Source organism: Monodelphis domestica, chromosome 4 (genome assembly GCF_027887165.1).
Source record: "Monodelphis domestica isolate mMonDom1 chromosome 4, mMonDom1.pri, whole genome shotgun sequence".
In the NCBI taxonomy this organism is placed as follows: domain Eukaryota; kingdom Metazoa; phylum Chordata; class Mammalia; order Didelphimorphia; family Didelphidae; genus Monodelphis; species Monodelphis domestica.
The window spans coordinates 142,725,110-142,747,486 of record NC_077230.1 but is presented as its reverse complement, the minus strand read 5'-3'; the positions used below and the strand labels follow the sequence as shown (position 1 = coordinate 142,747,486).

Sequence of the window (22,377 nt, the reverse complement as noted above, 5' to 3'; positions counted from 1 at the left end):
AATTTCATAGACTTCATATTAAATATAAATGTACGTATTAGTAAAAAGAAAGAAAGACATAAAGTTTCCAGCACAGTTACTTCAGTTCTATCTGGCCCTAGAATCTCCATTGGGCTCTCCATGGAGCCCAATTTCCCATATGATCAAGTCAGACAAATTAAGACTAGCCAAGGAGGAAATTGAGTTCACAAAGGGACTATAGTCCAAGACACATGTTTCCTCTATTCTCATCCCAGCATAGTCCACTTGCTAGAGATAACTTACATAGATAAGCACTGGGAGGGCTGAGAGAGAGGTTTTTCACAAGCACCAAAAATGGGAGAGGGAGAGAGAGAGAGAGAGAGAGAGAGAGAGAGAGAGAGAGAGAGAGAGAGAGAGAGAGAGAGAGAGAGAGACAGAGAGAGACAGAGAGAGACAGAGAGAGAGAGAGAGAAGAGAGTCAGCTTCATATGCTGGCAATTCAAGCTCAGTCTAAACCTTCCCCTAAGATCTTCCAATTGGCCAAGGTTTCACCTGGGTCCCCATATGTCATATCTCCTGACTGCTGTTGTTCAGGAATCTTGCCTGACATGTTGGTAAATTAAGACACATGATTCTGCAATGCTTACTTATTGTGGTGAGCCTTCTAGAATTGGACTGGGTTGGGGATCTCCCATATATTTAATTCTCATATACTAAATATGAAGTAATTGCTTGATGTTTACATAGGAATTAAGGACTGAGAGTATAAGGAAAGGCCTCTTAGAGACATGTGTAATTTTACCTGAACTTAAAGAAAGTTGGGCATCTGAAGATGTCTGAGAAAGGATTAAATTCCAGGTAAGGGGGGCAGCCAGTGGAAAGGCAAAGAAATGGGAGATAGAATGTCATACATAGAGAATTATAAATGAAGCATTTTGCATGGTACATGGAATATAGGAAGAGTGATGGTATTACAATAAGCCTAAAAAGATAGACTAATGTTCATATTGAAAAACTTCAAAAACTAAAATGAGATGTTTGTATTTTATCCCACAATCAATAGGGTGACATTGAAGCTTCTTAAGCCAGGGTGTGATATAGCCAAATCTTTGGTTAAAAATAGTAATTTATCAGAAATATAGAGGATAAAAAGTATAGTTTTAGCTCTGTTGTTAACCAAAAAGTTTTACCATAGATTAGACTGGAATTGATCTATGAAACCTAGCCGAAATCCATTTTTTAAGCCTGCTTTGGAAGATTTGGATTCTTTGATCATTTCCAGAATTGAATCAGTACAACTAAAGTTTCATGTGTGAAGTCCAACTCCTTGGATTTCTTTTCCATTCTGCAATACTGGGAAAAGAATGGGTATTCTGGGCTATGGGCAGCCCAATCCTATACTACTTACTATTGAAAATAGAAAAGGAGGAGGTTTGGTTCCTGCCTTCAAAGTCATTACATTCTAGTGGTAAAGGTAAGACTTCTAAGGACAATATTAAAGATCCCTGAAGAAATCCATGTCTCCCCATCCAAAAAAAGGGGGGAAAAGAACTATTGGTGGAACTGAGGATTTTTCCAACTGTTCTGCACAATAAGACAGAGATGCATAAGAAACAATAGTAAATTTTTCTTGACCTTTGACTCAGTGATTCCATAATACACATCCTAAGGAAAGAAATGAAAGAAATACCTAGAAAAGTAGACATTAATTTTACTCAAGTACTTTTCTTTCTTTTTGGAATGGCTCAGTTCCAGGTAACTAAGGCATATAGGATGTGTGGGAAGTAATGTAGATTTATAAGCATTGGTGATATAAAAGCAAAAAAGCATCAATAAATATTATTTATTTAAAACAAAAATGTGATCTAGGTTCACTGGGAATATTCATGAGAGAGAAGGAACTTGGAGCTTCAAAGGAAACATAGAAGTTTGAATAATAATAGATAAAATTAGAAAGATAATCATAGTATACTCAAATGCAGGGAACCATGAATGAGTGAGTCCTGTGCATGAAATGACAAAGATACTGGCAATTCATGTAGAAGATTTCACTTTCAAGGATCTGTATTATACAGTCATTGTTGTCACTCCCTCCACCAATGCTTAACACAATCTCTCTACAAGTCAATAGATGATCTTTAAAGGTTGCTGTAGTTTAAAAAAATAATCAACCTATTACCAACCTGGTGAAATTATCTCGCCTGGACAACAGATATTCAGTTTATCTTGAGGACTGTATTAGACATTTTCACAGCTTGATAGTACCTAAAAGAGAGTTCATTATACTGGTAAGAATAGGAGAAGATAAAGATGAGAAGGTCAAGCCAAGTAAATTAACCCAGGTTTTTTTTATATCAGGATGAAAACCTTGAACTTTACCTAATAGGCATCTAGGAAACATATTAAATTCTTAGGTAAGAGAATAATGTACTTGAATGGAAAATTGCATTTTTTGATGGCAATTCCTCTCCTGACCCCAGGAGATTACTAGGAATGGGAACGATAGACAATAGCAAATATAGTTGAGTCATGTGCAAATGTTTTTACTTCTAATGATTTCTGAAAACTATTCCTAATACTGTTTATATCCTGGTGTCAAAGACTACTTCACACATTCTATTTCACTAATCTTTACATTATTCCCATGTGCTATTCAGTTGACATGTATTATCCACTGTTCATAGATAGTTTTTTAAAAAGCCCCTGAAAACAAAGAAATAAATGTGTTAGTTGCCCCCGATTTCTCCAAGTGGAGAAATGAAAGGTTCTGATTTGCTGGTTTGTACTCTAACCAAGAGATAAAAAAGCTCTTCTCTCAAAGACCCAGTAACTATGATGGCCATTAGTGTACTGTCCCTTGAGTATCTAAACCAAGTTCTCTTTATCTACTGAAGTGATTGCTAAGAAACTTAACAATATAAAAAAGGTGGTTGGAGGAATGAACCTGAATTTTTGGAAAACAAACCTTAGAATTGGCATTAAATTTATTCTTTATTGAAAAATACAAATATATAAAGTTTAACTTTGGTCATTACTAGATTGTCAATAAAAAGGAAGGCATGTTTTAAGGATTTAAACCAAGGGATAATAGCTCGAATAAACAAACAGTTGCTAAAATTTTGTGGTTAAGACATTTGAAGGAAAAGTTCAGATGAATTTTTTGAGAAAGATGAAAACAAGAGCTTCAAAGAAATTTCATTTATATGTCATGCATATATTTTTCACATTATGGATAATTAACATCCTATATATGATCTAAGTTTTATAATTTAGGAGTTATTAAATGAAATGATCATTTTTAATGGAGTATGATGTTCTACATGAAGAATTTCACCTATGAAACAGACAGAAATATGCATGTGCATTTGTGTGTGTGTGATAAAAATGTTGATGTGCAAAGAAAACAAACAAAAAAATAGAAGTAATACATTTAGTGCAATTTGTTAAGAAACAATAAAACAAAATTTCCCAAAGTTTTGTAGACTGGGTTTCTGGGAACCATGTGCTTTCCTTCTTCAATTAAAATAGATAATTTCTTATAGTATATCTTTTCTTTTGAAAAGCAATCTCCTGGAATTTAATATGCCATCTTTCTCCTCAGAAGGGTCTTTGAACAGACTGTAGTGGTAGGAGAGACCTTCATTCAGTGAAATCTTGCTGACAATTGAGAGCTGAATGCTGCATTTTGTACCCTTATGATAATGCAATTGTGAGACTGCGGTAACCGTTATGCCTTATGGTGATAATCAATCAGTAATTGACAATTCTAATTAGAAGCCTTGATTTGTGCAATATGAGAGTACTTTCTAACAACTTCATAGCCTATTATATCTCTTCTGCTATCCCATAAGACAAAAATAGAGTATTTTATAGATAATTCAATATGTGTTGCTGTCAATTATTGTTTGCTTAGACTGAAAGGTTTTATTGGTTTAGAAGCATACCATTTTTGGATGTTCTGCTATAATGACTTTACAGATATCTCCCAAGGCCTCAATATTTCTGCTCCAAACAGTTGATGATATTTCAAATTGGCATAGATGGATTATTGTTTATTATTTTTATTGTATTCAGAATGCAGCATATTCCAGGTACCTAGATTTATATTTTTCAATAGAAAATTTCTTCTGATCTCCTCCATCTCCCAACAAAAGTGATTCATAATGGAATACAGTAATCAAAAGAAAAATGGCAATGTTAAAAATATGGGGCCTAGTTACAAATTCGCAATGGAAAACCATATTTTGTTGGGTACTTGCAACACAAGAAAAATTGGTGCTCATTTCTCTCTATAATATGACATGTGTTAAGAAATGTCTGAACAGATTTTTCACATAGAAATATCTTCAAAATTTTTTAAACTTTAAACTGGATAATTATATTATATATTTGTTTCTTTGCATTTCAATTAGTATAGTTAATCTTTAACTTCTGGCACTTGGGCTGCATTTATAAAGAGAACTGAAAATAAAGAATGTTAAATTATCTTTGTTATACCCAATGATGAAATAATAAATTGAATGCTTTCCTTCATTTTTCTGATGTTTCTTTTATAAAGCAGGGTTTTCTATCAAAGGGAAAGTGATAAAATGCTGAGAGGCCATTGTATCTTTTCCTGTCATGTGTGGATTTTATCAGAGATATAGAACTTGTGATCTTGGAGTAATAGACAATATATAAAATAAAATCATATATACATATATATTTTTTAAACTAAAAATCCCAATATAGTAGTTTATGTATCCTTGGACATATTGTAAATTAGTATCCCAATATTTAAAAAACTAAGTTTAAGATGAAAGATCAGCATGATTTCTATAATAGTATAAAATAAGTTTTGGAACACAAAGATAAGAATAGAATATTGGGGTCATCACTTGAAATATTAGCTTCCAATAGAGATAATGCAAAACAAAACAGGGCAATTATGCAAGACTGATTCATCTTCTAAATGTTATTTTTTTTTAATTTTATGAAGTATTTCTCATATACAGGGTTTCAAAACTCCATGAATGTTCTCACTGATACCACCATTCCAGCCCTAAGTGCTAGTCCGTGAACCTTCATAAGTAAAGCAACCTCTCCAAAACTGGGCAAAAGGCAGAGAAACAGAGACAGAGATATAGACAGAGACAGAGACTGAGAAACAGAGAGAAACAGAGAGAACCACAATAATTGGATAGAAATGAACTGGTCTCATGACATAGAGTTAAACAAAAATAAAAATAGGTTGAATTTACTTGAAGAAACCACATAATTACTTTAATAATACAAAACTTCTCCCAGAACTAAAAGCTTATGATTTTACATATTTTTTTAATAATAATATTGAGTGGTAGTGAATTGCGGAATATGACAACAATTCAACACAGTGATGGAGAGAGGGAGATGGAGAAGAGAAAAAAAAACATTTATTAAGTTCCTACTATGTTGGACCCTGTGCTATGTGCTTTATTAATGTTATTTTATTTGATTCTTACAACATCCTGAGGGATAGGTTCTATTGTTATTTCCATTCTTTTGTTGACAAAAGTTTAGCCAGATTTGATTCAGGAATAAAAGAAAAGATGTTGAGTCAGTCCTATAGGATGAATGACAGCTATCCAGTGCACAACCCTTATGCTTCACTGATCTCCTTGAGACTGTATGATTGAAAATCTGTTACACTAAAAAAGAACTACATATCCCAAAAGCCCACTGACTTTGTGTCATTACATACTTTCTATAGACAGAGGATAAAGGGTTTGGGCTTTGGAGTCTCCCTCTCTCTGATGTAGAATCAGCATTGATGATGGTGAGTGGGGTTGACTAAAAATTGCTAAACAGTCATAGGCACATGATCTTTATTTTGTATCTTCTTTTTTCCTTGATTTCTAATGATCATTAATAAATCTCTTAAAATATAATAGTATTATTGATATCTAATTTTAACTTTTACATTGATGGCAGCCACTAGTCAAAGAAAAACCTCTCAAATTTTTAAGATAGCCTAGATAAAATATTTTAAGTCACATTTCTCCTGCCAAGGCTTTTTGCCCACCCCACCTACTTTTGCAAACTCCAACTCTCTCTGGAGCTGCTGTGTTTTTCTTTTCCTACTTTTTGTCTGAGTTGCTTGCTCTCCCTACTGGCTGAGCTATTTTTATCAGGAGGACTCTTGGCAAAGAAGAAATAAAACACTTCTCTCCTCCAACTGCTTGAGTCCTTCATTCCTCATTCCTCTTTTGTTCCTCCTTGTTGCTGAATATAGGGTTGCTGATACTGCTTCCTCTTGATCTTCAGGCTCTGGCCCCTGGCTTCCAGACATCCTCTTCCTGATCTCCAGCTCTGATCCTAAATTATCCTCCACCATGACCCTGATTGCTGTTGCTACCTCTGCTGGGCTGATGGCTGCCACCAAGAATCTAGAAGTCCTTGGAGTTGCTCCTCAGGTCAGATGGTAAACAAAACAAAATAAACAAACAAACAAAAAAAAAACAGTGTGTTTTTTTTTTTCCTTAGGCAATGATTAGCCTCCTAATTCCCTCTGGGGAAATTAGCATTCTACCTCAAGGGGGAAAGGAAGAAGGAAGAGACTCTTCCAAACAAGAAATTGATTACAATCATGGCATATTCTATGAAAGAGCACTGCATTACCTTTTTCAAGCAGCCTCCAGCTTTAGGATTTTTTTTCATTTTGATCCTTTCAATTATCTTTCCTGAGATTCAGGAGAGAAATTCATCCCCCTACAACCCTTTGCCTTTTGGGCTTGCCCAGTTTGAGATTCCTAAAACCCATGTTCTCCCTCACTATGGGAAATACCACAGTGCTGACAATAGGGATCTGATTTTGGAAAAAGGAACTTTAAAGGTTCCTTTTTCTGGAGGTGAAATTTTAAGCCTTTTCAGACTCCATTTTTTAAATGAAAGTCTCTGTATCTTATTGTATTTTGCAGATTGTTTTGTTTAAGATTTAATTTTGTTGTTTTAAGTTCATATATTAAATGTATTTGATACACTTCTGTTACACTGAATCATTTTAATCTACTGTGTTTTAACTATTAGATATATTCTATTACCTTTCCCTTATGACTACTGAACAAAATATTGTAAAATATCATAAAAGCCCATAAACAGCCTTTATTTTTCCATTTTGCATTTGCTAATTGTCACATAGATGATGGATGGGCTCAACCTGGCTAACAACCTTTAGAGAATTCAGTAAGCTAAGAATTTAATTATAATGTTAAGGGGTCTTCAGAAATAATTTTAATTATTTAGTGGTTTGTGAATGGATGAGTTTTTTAATATTTATATTTTAAACAATGTTGTATTAAAGGCAGAGAAACAAAGAAATGTTCCTACCAAGGTATTTCTATGATGTAGGAAACCAAAAAGAGCTCTTGCAAAATTCTTCAGTTTAATTTACTTCCACCAGAATAATCTAGACTTCTTGGTGATGTTCTAGTCCCAAATAAATTTTACATTGTTAAAAAAGTATACTTGCCAAGGTTGAAAGATTTGTTATGCTTGTAAAAATTGTGAGAAATATCCATCAGTTCATAGGGTTGTTTTTTTTTTTCCCTTTGGTCATACAGCAACTTATATGAAATATGATAGTGGGTTTGTTAGCTATTGTCATTAAATGGACAATTGTAATTTTGGGGACTTTGATACTTTTTGAATGTGCATTACATGTTTTACTATTTTTCTTTATAAAAAACTGTTACTTTGTGAAAATCATTTGCTTGTACTCATAGTGGATCATGGTCAGGTTTGAAAAGGAAATGGATCTAATTTTTGGTGAGAAACCTTTATATTCTACATTTCCTTACATGACAGAGTGTCAATGATTGTAAGCCATATATTTTTGGTTTTAAAAACTTTTATTATTGTTTCTGCTTGCATGTGAAATATACTATTTCAGTTTCATTTTTCTCTCCATTTTGTATTTGAAGCACATGTCACCAGCACTAAGAAAATTTTCTTTCACTTTTTTTTATTTTGCAGTAATATAAGTTTAAAATATATTTGCTATAATGTCAATGCATGCCCCAAAAGCTTGAGACTATAAAAATGATTACACTGATTGTTTAAAAAGGATTCATCAGAGTTTGCTTAATGATTCTGTCTGATTCCAGGACAAGAGAATATAAAAAGAGCCATTGCACAGTGCCAAAGAAGCACAAAGATAAACTGTACAGTAGTTCCTGTTGAGCACAAGGTCAGAGAGACCAAACAAACCCAATGTGATTCATGAAAATTTTAAGCCAAGACAAGCGGATTTGAACTTGTTTGGGGTTTGAGGTTGTGGCTTTTTAAGATGTGTGAAAGGCAGGTCTTCCTTGTCCCACATTCTACAAAGTATCTCAAATTCGTCTCCTACCTGACTCCTATAATCTAGTCCCTTTTCTGTCTTTTGTGCTGTGGCAAACTTTCTGTAGTCCCAGCTACTGATTGGGTAAATGCATAATTGTTTAAATTATTTTAATTGGGCCCAGATTCAAGGACCTGTTATGGATTTATTTTTCCTTTACTTAGAAATTTTACACATATGACTTTGATAGTCTATATTTCATCCAGACATTATCTTTTTTTTATTTGGATTTTTTTGATGTTTTTGATTTCTCTTGCCAATTGATTCATATACCTCATAATTTGGCCATGAATCCCTAAATGATCCCTGTGTTTTTCAACATCCTCTTCAGGGGAGAATGTATTATTATTATTTTAAATGGCAAATTTTATATTCTTTTTGAGAGTAATTTTAGGTTAAGGAAAATGCTACGTATCCAAATCCAGAAAATGAACTCTACTTAGATGGCACCATGAAGATGCTTCCACAGAAGACAAGCTATATCGAGAAGATCCAGAATGAACTTTGGGTGTGGTTGATTGAACTGAAGGTTTATTGAATATTTAATTTGAATGTATACTCTTATACCAAAGGGGACTGCCCTCTAACTGGATTTTTTATCAATGTGCCTAGCAATTATTGGTTTTGTTCTCTTTTCCTCTTATTCTCAAATTATTGCAAGTTCAAAGATGGTATATTTACAAGACCCACTGGAAAGACTAGTCTTCTGCAAGTCTCAGGGGGGAATGTATGATGTACATATCCTAAGCACCCACTGACTTCCTGTCAGTCCATGCTTCCTATAGACAGAGGATAAAGGGTGTGGGCTTTAGAGTCTCCCTCTCTCTGATGTAGAATCAGCATTGATGGTGGTAAGTGGGGTTGACTAAAAAATGGCTTACCAGCCATGGGAACATCATCTTTATTTTGATTCTTCTTTATTCCTTGATTTCTAATGATCATTAATAAATCTATTAAAATATAATACTATTGAGATTTTAATTTTAACTTTTAAAAAACATCAGTAGGATATCAGGAAATATGTAATAATCCCCTATAATTAACTGGTGGGAAGAGATGGAAAGGATGGGAAGATATGGATGGATTGCTTCCTGTGTTGTTGTAAGCAATAGGATAAATGATACACACACACACACACACACACACACACACACACACACACATATATATATATATAGTGTGTATTATATAATATGCATATTAGATATATATATTATAAACATAAATGTTACCATACATGAAATCCTGGGATCCAAAAAGGATTAAAAGGTAAAAATTATCATGAGAATCATGTGTATAATCATAATTTGAAACAATGTTTTGGGGATTGGCTTTTTCTTTAATCCATAAACATAATCAAATATAAAATTTACCATGTTATAAAATGACACTGGACAGGTCTGGAAATAATCATTATAGGATCTGGCATCATCAGAGTTGTCTTAGAACAGCCTTTAGAGGATTTTATTATACTTATTTTATATAATTTTGTATAATTGCCATCTTACTTACTTGATCACACACATTAAAATCCTTAATTGATACTTTTTTCCAGTTCTCCCCCAAACAGGTTTTAGCTTAAAGACAAACAATTATTCTGTCCTTCAGCTATATTTATACTCTCTTACATATGTGTAATCTTGTACCTGAAATTGTGAAATAATGAAGATCAAGGTTTGCCTAAGATCCTGTGGCTAGTTAATATCATAGATAGGTAAAAAAATTCAAATCACCCAACTGGCAGGTCATGTCTTTCCTCCAGATTATACTACCAACCTTGATCTCACATTATCATTTATGTCTCTCATGTATAAAAAGTCAATATCATTGAGTCATTTGGGATTATAGATAAAAGGCAAGAAAAAGAGATAGAACCAAAAATATGGAGAAGTTGGATAGCCTTCTAAATTCCCAAATTTGTTTATTGTTTAAACAATAATATCAGTTATGGAAAGATTCACTATCATTTATTTAGTCACCATGGCCTCTAGAATTTCACAATTCGTGTTTTAACAAACTAATAGGCATTGAAAGGAATTTTGTGTGTGACTATGTCAAAGGTTAACTGATAAAATGCACCAAATTGGGCATAAGCTGGCAATGGTCTATTTAAAGAGTGGAGAAAACAAGAATACAGAAGATGCAATAAGGCTCACATAGCACATACAGAAAACACATTTTTCCATAATAAAGAAAATCTTCTAGATTACATACCCCATGAGCATTCAATACAAATAATTGGAATTCTTCTTGGAGTGAATTATTTCCTCTCTTTAAAAGAATAAGAAATACATTTTCAGAAGAGGTTTATTTCCCCTTATATATGCCTGATAGAGGGTTCTCTTATTAACTTGAAATTTTTTTTAAATTAGCTGACATGTTATACTCTACATGTATTTGTGTACAGTGTGATTTTGTTATATTAGCAAAAAACTTAAGGATTGTCCATGACATGTATGAAATTTTTCCCTAGAGTTTACACAGTAGACTAAGAATTAGCATGTTGAATGTATGTTCAAATCACTATCATATCACTGAGTGTATTTGGGGAACTACCCTATTACTCAACCTCAATCATATATATTTTGATGAATAGATACTTATTCTCTACATTTCAGGCTTTCCCCCAAACTTATAGTCTCTGCAATTTTAGCTGCCCAAATATTGAATCTCTTCTCAGAAAAGTAAAAAGGGTACTTTTAATCTAGGCAGTATAAAAGAAACATGGCTACTGACATCTTCATTTAGCACTGCTGAAACAATATCCCTTTAGAGTTTCTTTTAATTCAAGAACACCTTTTGTTTCCCTGTCTTTCTACAGCATCCACCTGACCATGGAGTCTCTACTTTTATTACTCCATCCACTCAAGGAGACTGACCACATTCTATGGTGGATCAATTGAGTCAAAGACCTTCATAGCACAGATCAGAATTATATCAATTCTTCCCATTGATTCCTGGAGCATGAGTGAAAAACTTTGGAGATAACTTCCTAGAAAATGTTGAATATTTTACATGATAAAATGTTGAAGGGTTTGTTTAATAGTTTAATAGATCCCTTTTATGAACACATTAAGTTTTTCATGATTGGAATGTAGGTTTCCTGACTTTCAAACAGTGATCTTTCCATTACTAAAAACAATAAATAGCTATTATTTTATATTTTTCATTAAAATTTACAAAGCTCTTTACAAATATCTCATTCACTTTTTAACAACCACCTTGAGAAATAGTTGTCATTAACACAATTTTTAGATAAAAAAAGCTGAGTCTGAGAGGGATCTAGTGTCTTTTCCCTTCCTTTCCATATCCACCCCCATTCAGCTTTATAGCCAGTAAGTGTCTGAGGCTGGATTTGAACTCAGTTCCTCATGACTTTAGGGTTGGCACTCTATCCATTATACCTAACTGTCCTAAATTCTCTAAATCACACCAAGGTAGTTCTGAAGGGCATTGCAAATAGCAGAGATTCCCCAAATATTATTAGCAGTTAGACAATTCTTTCAAAATTAGTTTGAGGGACATGATGAAAAGGTGTTATTTTTCTACAAAAAATGTAGCTGTCAATTTAGGCTAAGATGTGCATAAAGAGAGTAGAGGAGGACATGTTAAATGGAACTCATAGATATCAGAATTCCTACATTTTCTCCGAGTTTTAAAATTCTGTCTCTGGATTTCTATAATGAAGAGGAGAAAAAATGGGAGTATGATTTAGAATTAGAATGAGGTAGCTATTGATGGTGGGAGGTAAAGAATTATGTGCCAGAATCAATTTTTTTTCTTTAACTTCATTCAGAATATATGTATTTTTTAAAGGAAAGCTTTGCTTCAGATCCTATTGAGTCTCCTACATCCTTCCCTACACTCATACTTGTCCAAATCTTTGGAAATTTTCAAGTCATTTGAAGTTCACAAAAAGAAGAAAGTTTTCAAATGATATTCTAAATTGCTCTTCAAAAACATAAAGAAAAGAAAAAGGAGCAAAAAGAACATAATTGGTTTTTATTGTCTTGGAACATGTACAAGAGTATATGGCAGAAAGTCGAACAAAGGTGAACTGGACATATTTATTTCTTGGATATTGTAATTTGGAGATATTAAAATAGCCTGGTACTTATGCCAATTAATTTTGAATTGCCTTTAACTATCCAAATTACCTTTGCCATTTACAAATATAAAACATTTTCTCCAGACTTACTGCAGCCCTGGACATAACAAACAGCAGCAATTCATTGTTCACCAGTGTTAAAGAGACAGCAACCCATGAGAGAAATAATTTTCCTTTTACCTTAATCTGTGGTGGTCTGTCCAGTCATTTTTGGTATTAAAAGTCAGTTCTAGGTTGGGTCTAAGTATGAACTTTTTCAATTTTATGGTTATCTATAAACCAGGATTTAGTATGTGACTTTTTCCCAAAAGCTATAATTTTAGGCTTACTGTAATTAAATTTAAGCTCTTATCTAGTAGAAAGGATGGTAAAATATCTTTTCAAATATGTGTTGGGTCAGGTCTTCAGGAGGTGGCAGGCAAGGGTGATGAAGGTATCTATGATAATGGCCTCCAAGTATTGCTGAACTTGGTTAACTAGGAAAAGTGAATTATAAATTATATTCTCAAGAACTTCCATTATACTGTCTCTGGTAACAGTAACCAAATTCTTTGAAGGCTGGGCCTACTTTTTGTCCTTCATCTCTGGGTTTAGTCCTTTGCTAGGTGCAGAAAAGATATTAAGTAAATACCTCATGATTTTATTTACAACTGTTATATAGAAACTCTGCTAATTGTCACTGGTAAATAATCTGACACTTGCCTAAATTCAAACTAGTCCTACCATCTTTCCAAATGAGTTGGATAGCTGTATTGGCATACACATAGCTTGCTTCTTCACTGATGGGGAAAATTATTTCTGTAAACGTAGATAATATACATAGAGCTATAGATATAGGTAAATATGTGTATGGTTATGGTTGTATTGTTTTTCAGTATTTCTTACAAAATTGAAAACCAGCAGCTATGGAAATAATTTCATTTCCATATCCCATCAAAACTTATCTGTCTAGTTGCAATGGGTATATTTTCATTCACAGCCTACAATGAACTTGTCATGTTAGTTCAATCTATCCTATGAAACTTATCTTTTAATATTTTTAGAATTTAGTAGTTTTTATATACAACTTCAGATCATCTTTTCTTTTTTTTTTTGGTATTCAATTACCTCCTCAAAGACCTCCTGCCTCTTGCTCCACTATCAACTGAAACAATTCTTTCATCAGATAGTTGAGTGAAAAGATACACATCTTTCTCTTAAACACATGCTATTTTTCTTTAGTCCCCTATTGTAAATTTTCTCATCTATTTCTTGACTCAAATACCTCCATTTGTTCTTACAATATTATTATTTCTCAGAAAGGTACCATCTTGGGTCCTTTCCATTGTTCACCATTGATCTCTATTATCCCTAAGTCCTTCTCCTGCTGCTTACTAGCATGTTGAAATAAAACTTCTATAAAAACAAACCTTCACCAGATTCAACTGTGTTAAAAATTCTATGAAAATGTGAAAACTATATTTACATAGTGACTTAAGTTTTTTTCAAAAATATTTACTTATATTATCTCATTTGAAAATACCTGCAAGAGGTGAGCTAGTAGAAAAAGTCATGGATGAGATAAAGTGAAGAATGATATGCGTCAATCTGAATTTAGATTCTATCAGGTACTTCTATGGCAGTAGAGAGCCTTTTTCATCATGAATCTCTTGGAGTTGTCCCAATCTGCTCCATTTCTAACCTGGGCCAGTTCATCCTTCCTTAGGCACTGTGGGGGACTCCCCAAGGCTCTTAGGCTCTACATTGGTGCCAGACTTGGTGCAGACACAAATGACTTGTAACTTATTGAAACTCATTAACTTCCAAGTTCACACTAATCTTACATCCCAAGCACACAAGGTTACATCTACCAACTATCAATTGAAAAAAAAAATCAAAGATGAGAGACTTTAGAGTATTGGAGAAAAATGGTGGTTATGGGCAAGGAAAGATAATTTGGTAATGATATATCTGCCTTTCAGTTTACTTGATGTCTGATTACAAAATATTAAAGAATGACTTTGAAAATAGAAATCGAATGTAAATGAAGCAATCACGAATGGTTATATTTCTGCTCTAGCAGAGGCATAGATTCAAATATATAACACTTTTTCTGGCTCATCATATGCTTCACATTTTTGCTTAAAACACATTTTACTAGCTTTTTTTGGATGGCACTCTCAACATTTAATGGTAAATGGTCATATTAAGCTAGTGTTTGAAAAACATAAAGATCCAAGTTTTAGAAGAACTTTGTTGAAAAAAAATTCTTGTAAAATTGGAAAAAAAATCATGGCAGGAATTCACAGTAGACAGAGACCAACTTCTCATACCAAATCCCATGGTAAAGTCAAAATGAATATTTGATTTAACAATAAGTTTAGACAGGCAGCTGGGATGCTCAGTGGATTGAGAGCCAGGTCTAGAGAATGGAGATCCTAGGTGTAAATCTGCCCTCAGACACTTCCATGTTTTGTGAACCTGGGTAATTCACTCAACCCACACTGCTTAGCCCTTACCATTCTTCTGACTTGGAACCAATACACAATATTGACTCTAAGATGGAATGTAAAGGTTTATTTTTAAGAAGAATGAGAAAATTAGAAATTAATAAATTAGGGAAATACAGCATAGTTTACTTGTCAGATGTATGAATAAGGGAAGAATTTAGTTAAAAAAACTTAGATAACATTATAAGATAAAATAGATAACTTTATTACATTAAATTTCAATTTTCTGCAGAAATAAAAATAATGTTACTAAAATTAAAAAGCAAACCATAAACTGGGAATGAATCTTTATTAGAAGTCTTTCTGACAAAGGGTTTATTTCTCAACTATATAGATAACTGAATTAAATGTATAAGAATATAAAGCATTTCCCATCTGACAAATGGTCAAAAGTTAAGAATAGGATTCTTCATATGAAGAAATTAAAACTATGTTTAGCCGTATGAAAAAATACCCCAAATCACTATTGGTTAGTGATATGCAAATTAAAACAACTCTGAGGTATTAACTCATACACATATCAGACTGATGACATGAAAAAAAGGAAAATTATGAATGTTGGAAAGGATGTGGAAAATGTGGTCATCACTAAATACACTTCTGGTGTAACTATGAACTAATACATCCATTCTGAAGAACAATCTGGAACATACACTTAAAGGGCCATCAAACTATGCATACCCATTGGCTAAACAATATTGCTGCCAGATTAAAGATGGGGAAAGAGCCCAACTGTACAAAATTATTTATAGTAGCCCTTTGGGGGTGGCAAATAAATAGAAACTGAAGGGATTTCTACCAACTGGGGAATAGCTGAACAAGTTGTGGTTTACATTTTTAATGGAATACTATTGTGCCATAAGAAATGACAAACAAAATGGTCATCAAAAAAATCTGGAAAGACATAAGTGATATAAGGTATAGGGAGCAGAACCAAGAGAATGTTGTATATAGCAACAACAATAATACATGATAATCTACTGTGAATTTTTAACTATTATCAACTAGACAAGAATCCATGAAAACTCCAAGACTCATGATAAAGGATATCTGCTATAGTAGAAGGAATAGACAGAGTCTGAATACAAGATGAAACATTTCATTATTTGATCTGTGTCTTATTTCACATGATGAACATAGAAGTATGTATTATATGATAATGTATCCATAACCTATATCATATGATCTGCCTTCTTGGGGACAGGATCATCTTTTTTCATAACATTCACTATCACATGAAGCTGTCATTTGCATTTTGTTTTTTTGAAGGGTCAATGTTTCCTTCTTCAGGGAAACTTTTTCCAGTTCAGTAGACATGGGGCAAAGTATGGAGGAGCTACCAAACATTTCTTCTGACCTCCAATGGAACTTTGAAGTCTAAAGTATTAAGCTATGTAAAGGTGTAATATGGTACTAATTATAATGATAACCAATGGTTTAAAAATATATCCCATATAACAATTTTTAAAAAGGGATTTTGCTTGTGAGTTGATCTGTTTATTACTGAATGACATAAGACATTTATGAATCATTCCTACCTGGCTAAAGTTTGACTTCATTTGTCATTTCATTTGTCTTATTTGCTTTTTTGCTCTTATCTATACAATAAATCATCTTATGACAAGTGTATTGCATTTATTGCTTCAAAGCAACTTATGGAAATCCTAGTACATTTTTCTTATTGCAACATATATTGTACATTAAATTAAGCATTTATTCTTGACTATCTCCAGCTCTGAGTTATATCCCCCATTGCTAATTTGCCTGAATGTATCACTACATTGAGGACATTTTAGGAATATTTTTATCCTCATTCAAGTCAATGCCATCTATTTCATCAATCAATTCAGACAACTGTGGAACTAAAGGAGTGCTTCACATTTTACATCACTTTATCCAAATACACTTATTGTTTGGTTGTCGTTCTTGGGTCATTTCAGTCATGTCCAATTCTTCATGATCTTATTTGGGGCATTTTCTAGGCAAACATACTTCAGTGGTTTGCCATTTCCTTATCCAGATCATCTTACAGATGAGAAAACTGAGACAAAGAGGTTTAAAGGATTTGCTCAGAGTCATGAGGCTAGTAAATGTCTGAGACCAGATTTGAATTCATAAAGATGAATCTTCTTGATTTCAGACCCAACACTCTATTCACTGTGCTACCGACATATGTTTACTCATTATACAAATGAACAAATTGATACTTTAAGAAGGAAGGTGACTGTCAAAAACACAGAGCTAGTTAGTGGGATTCCAAGTATCATTACTTGGAACTTCTTACACTTGACAATTTTTCCATTGAAGCATGGCCATATTCTATATGACTATAAATAATTATAGGAGCTACCTAGATTCATTTTCTGCATATTATCTTTTTCTGCTAGAGAAATAATCATATAATCTCAAGTAGTCTTATAAACAAAAATGCACCAATTTTTTAATACCAATATATATTTATAATTTTCAGAATTTTATTTGCCTTCCACAGAATGGACTCATTTGAATGAAAACAAAATAATGGATTCCTTTCCATATGAAAGAGACTGCCCTGTTTTCATATTACTCAAGGATTAAAAAGAGTGGAGTTTCTGCTCTAAAAGAGTTTATCAGAGTTTTATGGGGATAAAATTAGATAGTACTTTTCAATAACATTCTAATTAATACCTCAATCAATAGTTTGTTTGTTTTTTTAATTTAGAACTGTTTCTAATATAGAGTTTAAGATAGTTTTGTTTGAAAGATCTACTGGGGAAACTAGTATCCCAAATGATCACAGGGGGATATATTAAAGGGATTTTCTCAATCTCTCCCTTTGTCTCTTTAAAAGGCAAGAGAGCAGAAATATTTCTAAGTGGAACAGAACTGGCAGGTACCAATGAGCCAGAGTTGAGGATTCTGTTACCTAGAAGACAAGGAAGTTAAGGAAGATAAATTTGGGAGTTAGAGGCCTTTTGCCTCTAGATCTCTAGAGAACAGGAGATCTGTCTGAGAGTTGGGTATAGAAACTGAATGAGGGAGTTTGTGATTGGTGAATGTTTATTTGGAAAGATAAGTAGTTAGTGAATATTTTACAGAGTAGAGTAGATTAGAACTGGTGTGCCAGGCAGAAGAACCTGTCCTGAGAATACAGTTAGAAGTAAGGTTTTAGAAATTTTAGTTAGTATTAGGAACTTAAGTATAGTCATAGGATATTAGAATAATAATCTCTCTTTCTTCTTTCTCTAGTTTCTTTCTATACTTCTCAAATTAAGTGTTTTATTAAACTGCTTTCATTACTTTTGTCAAGCTCCTACCGTTTAATCCTTATAGAACCTACTATGTGCCAGGCACTGCATTAAGTTGTATGGATTCAAAAAGAAATAAAATGGGCCCTTATCTCAAAGATCCCACTATATAATATATCTATCTATCTATCTATCTATCTATCTATATATATATATATATACACACACATATATGAATAAGCTATATACAGAATAAATAGAAGAAGGAAGGCTCTACAACAGAGGGGAAGGAAAGGCCTTCTAAAAGATGATGGGATTTTAGTTGAGATTTAAAGACATATAGATATTGAATGATAATGCATGTATACCCAGTAGAATTGATTGTCAACTCCAGGAGGGGGAAGGGAAGAGGGAAGCGAAAGGACATGAATCACGTAACCTTGGAGTAATACTAAAAAATAGATAATTAAAAAAAGAATTCCAGGGAAGCAAGTAGGTGGATATAAGAAAGGATAGTATTTCAGATTGTGCTGTGAAATAGCAATGAAGCTAGTGTCACTATATGGAAGAATATGTGGTAAAGTATTGGGTCAAAGGGTTGGTATTGTAGGAGAGGTATATTATGAAGAGTTTTGAACCACAAGCAGAAGATTGTGTATTTGAATCTGGAGACAATGAGGAACTATTAGAGTTGACCAATAGGGAGTGACATGGTCATACCTACACTTGAGGAAAATCACTTGGGTGACTGAATGGAGGATGATTACAGTGGAGATTTAAGGCAGGGATTTATCAGCAGGTTAGTGCAGTAGTCCAAGTGTGAGGTGATGAGGGCCTACATGAGGGTGGTAGTAGTGTCAAAGGAGAGACAGGCATGTTTTGGGGAGATATTTTAAACATAGCATTATATAAATGCTAGTTATCATTATTACTGTTATTAGAGGAGAAGGTAATAAAGTATCTTTAAGGAAAATATTATAAAAAAGGAGATAAAAGAGAATAGGCGAGATAAATTTGAGTGGAGCTGTGGATATTAGAGATCCTCTAATTCAAGCTCTGCATTTTACAAATGGGGAGGCTTAGGTCCACCCAAAATGACTAAGTGATTTGTCTAAGATGAAACAAATTGAAAGTATCAGAGCTCTGTTATACACATGGCAGACATTAGAGTTGATAATAGAAATAATAGTAAGAATAAGGCAGAGAGTCTCCTTTCTTCTCTTTATGTCCCATTTATTTCCTAGGTCTGTTGACATTTAATTTAATGATTCAGTTTACCAATTAATAAATATATATTGCACATAGAAAAATATACTTGATGGAAGGAGTACATAGGTAAGAAGCAATAAATAGGTCTTGCCTTCACTGAGGTTAATAGGAGAATATTATACATATATGCAACAATTTTGCAAAATAATGCCTTAAAAGTATAGGAATTAAAACTTCTGACTCTATAACAGTTATGGCAATCCTATGGCATGGATAAAAAAGATGGCACACAGAGTGCTCTCTGTGGCAATGGGGCCTCCCTCCAATCCCACCCCATTTGGTTACTAGAAAGTCAGAGGGACTCTGGTGGAACTGCTCCTCACCCCCTCTCCACTTTGCCTGATGACTTTTTTTACTTCACCCACCCCTCTGCCAAGTAGCATAATGAGAGCACACAGTGGGTAAGGTGGGTGCTCACAGGTGGCAGAGCAGAGTGCTCCTGACATGCTTCTTCCACTTTCTATACTTGCTGAGGACATTCCTCACTTCACTCTCCCCTCTGCCCAGCAGCCCACTGGGAGCACTTTCTCCCTCCGCTATGTTGGGTAAAAAGGAGGGGCAGGTGCACAGGGTCACAGGTGGGGATGGGCACCGCACTTGGCCTGGTCTGGGGTTGGGGATGGGGCCTGACACTCTATCCCTAAAAGGTTTACCATCACTTCTTCATACCTTGCTAATGGGATCTCTAGCTTTTCCCTGGGAGCTTTGCTGATTTTAGTATCTGTTCTACTGAAGAGAGCACTGGAGTTTTGCTGATTGATGAGAACAACTGACATCTAGTCAGCCCTAAGAACAAATTGCATTATCTTTCCATCATCTTGATACATGGATATCCCCTCCTCTTTCTACCTTTCTTATAAAATAATATTCTAAAAGTCCATCATTCAATTACACAATTATCCTCATCGTCATCCTTATGACTTCACCCTTTCTAGGCCATCACTCTCCTCGTGTATTTTTGTTTCATCTTTTAAAGTGTAAGCTCCTTAAGGGTATGGACTATCCTTTGAATTTATACCTCTTACACATAGAATAGTACCTGGTGCATAGTGGGAGCTTAATAATTTTCTCCTTACCCATTCATTCATTCTAATGCACATTGTGGAGAGAATGTACTATTCAAAACAAATGATAATTAAATATATTGTGCTACAAAAAAAATGAACCAATAGTACCATCTTTAAACTCAAAAGAAAGTATCAGTCTAAATTTCTCTAATTTCCTTTTTCCCTATCTTTCTCAATGGAGTACTTTTTTCTTCTTCAAGAATTTTTTGAGCCCCTTGCACTTTCTATTACTTTTGATTCAAAGATTATCCAATGTGGATGTATGGCAAGGGATCATATAGGAAAATGAAGAAAACTGGGGGAAATTGACAGAGGTAGCACAGATGACAATAAGTCTACTTGCTTATGAATTTATTTGGTATTTGTTTTCTAAATCTCCAGCAATCCTAAAATAAGTTCCTGGGGGAGGTCTATTCTATCTGAGATATATCATTTCAGCACAATAAAGGAAAAAGTGGCTGTGTCAGGATGCAACCTTACCTGACTTCTCTATTACTTGGAAGAGTACATAAAGTGACCTGTTCTCTCAAACATGATCTTAGACCAATTATCAGAGTGCATGTTCTTTAAGAGGCCAAGATATCTTAAACCAATGCCCATTGATAAAAGCTTTTCCCATAAACTCTCACTATTAATTAAGTCAAATGTAGCTTTTAAATTGATGAGGTTGCAAAGATAAGTTGTTCCTTAAGCTCAGTATATTTATCAGTAATATAATGTAAAACAATGCAATGAGGATGAGAGCTAAGACTCTTATGAAAAGCCTCATGCCATAAGCATTAAATTTCCTCCAAGTGTTCCTGTAGGCATCTGAACAGTTATGGAAGGAAAGAAATCTGGACAACTTCTGGCTAAAATCCAAAATATTAAATGGAGTAGTAGACTTGTGACATATTACTTTAACTTTTGTTGGCTAGAGTGATCTTAAAAAAATGGACTCACTGAAAAAAGGCAGTCATCCTAGCTGCATCAATTGCCCTCATATTCAACTTTGATATTATTTCAGATAAGAGAATTCTATCTTTTAAAAATATGTTTTTAAGAAGTATTTTACTTATAGATGTGAGGTTTGTATATAAAAATGCTAAAATATTTTTTCTAAAATTTAATATTCAACATTGGCTTTAAAGAATATGTAGCAATATAAAATGAGGTGTTTTGTGAGGTTTAAGGGAAAAGGTGACTAATGATATTAGGGAAGGCTTCAAAGAAAAAGGCAATGAATGTTTGTTGGATTTTGAATTAGAAGATTCAGATTTAAGGACTGAACTTCTGTATTCTTGTATATTACTTTTGGACACATCATTTAAGCTTTAGTGTCCTCTTTGGCCTCAAGGGAGCTGAACTATGCTGCTAAGGCCCCTTCTAACTTTAAACAGCCTATAATTATAGGATCACAGATGTAGATCTGCAAAGGACTTTATAGTTCATCTACCCAAGATGAAACAAACCCAGGGATGTTAGATTACTTTCCTTGGATATATAAGTAATAATTGTCAGAGGCACAATTGGAACCTAAATCCTTTGAATTTAGAGCAAGTACTCATTCCACTGTACCAAACTGCCTTAGTGGTGTTTGAGGTCAACTTTGAAAAATCAGTTGGAATTAGAAAAAGAAGAGATATCATAGAGATAAGACAAGAAGGTCAGTTCTGACATGACAAATGATTAACATTCCAGCATCTCATATAGTCCAGGGCATAGCTACACTGATAGAACCATGGAATAGTGCAGCAAGTAGTTTCTTTCTTACTTGCCTTTGTACTACACTTACATTAGTGCCCTATTCACTATAAGAATTAACTCCATGGTTGGTGTTGATGATCTGCCTTCACTCTACCTATCCAACTTCATTTAACATACTTTTTACTTGGAGCGCTTGGTTACAGTCAGGTTGATT

The 22,377-nt window shown here is 33.7% G+C and overlaps 1 pseudogene; it reads right to left on the bottom strand.

Moving 5' to 3' along the window:
• LOC130458953 (U1 small nuclear ribonucleoprotein C-like) overlaps nt 1-20,186 on the bottom strand; it is a 147,888-nt pseudogene extending 127,702 nt beyond the window's left edge.
• Between the last annotated feature and the right edge of the window lie 2,191 nt (nt 20,187-22,377).